The sequence below is a fragment of the Gavialis gangeticus genome, unplaced genomic scaffold (assembly GCF_001723915.1).
Source record: "Gavialis gangeticus isolate Ggan-Ray unplaced genomic scaffold, GavGan_comp1, whole genome shotgun sequence".
In the NCBI taxonomy this organism is placed as follows: domain Eukaryota; kingdom Metazoa; phylum Chordata; order Crocodylia; family Gavialidae; genus Gavialis; species Gavialis gangeticus.
Genome location: NW_017728992.1, coordinates 118,447,145 through 118,447,552, shown reverse-complemented (window position 1 = coordinate 118,447,552; position 408 = coordinate 118,447,145). Strand labels below are relative to the sequence as shown.

The 408-nt window shown below is 54.2% G+C and overlaps 1 protein-coding gene across 1 annotated transcript in view; it reads right to left on the bottom strand.

Moving 5' to 3' along the window:
* The window catches only part of LOC109298725 (lipoxygenase homology domain-containing protein 1-like), a 182,523-nt gene that overhangs the window by 106,735 nt on the left and 75,380 nt on the right, over nucleotides 1–408 (bottom strand). The window lies entirely within an intron of this gene.

The window sequence follows — 408 nt, the reverse complement described above, 5'->3', positions numbered from 1 at the left end:
GTTCTGGGTGCCGCACTTCAAGAGGGATGTGGACAAGATGGAGAGGGACCAGAGGAGGGCCACTCACATGATCTGGGGGCAGCAGGGCAAGACCTACGAGGACAGGCTCCGAGACCTGAACCTGTTCAGCCTCCATAAGAGAAGGCTGAGGGGGGATCTAGTGGCCTGTTACAAACTAGTCAGAGGGGATCAGCAGGCATTGAGGGAGTCCCTGTTTCCCCGAGCACTACCAAGAGTGACTAGAAATAATGGTCACAAGCTGGCAGAGGGTAAATTCAGATTAGACATCAGGAGGCACTACTTCACTGTCAGGGCGGCTAGGATCTGGAACCAACTTCCAAGTGAAGTGGTGCTGTCTCCTACCCTGGGGGTCTTTAAGACGAAGCTTGACAATCACCTTGCTGGGGT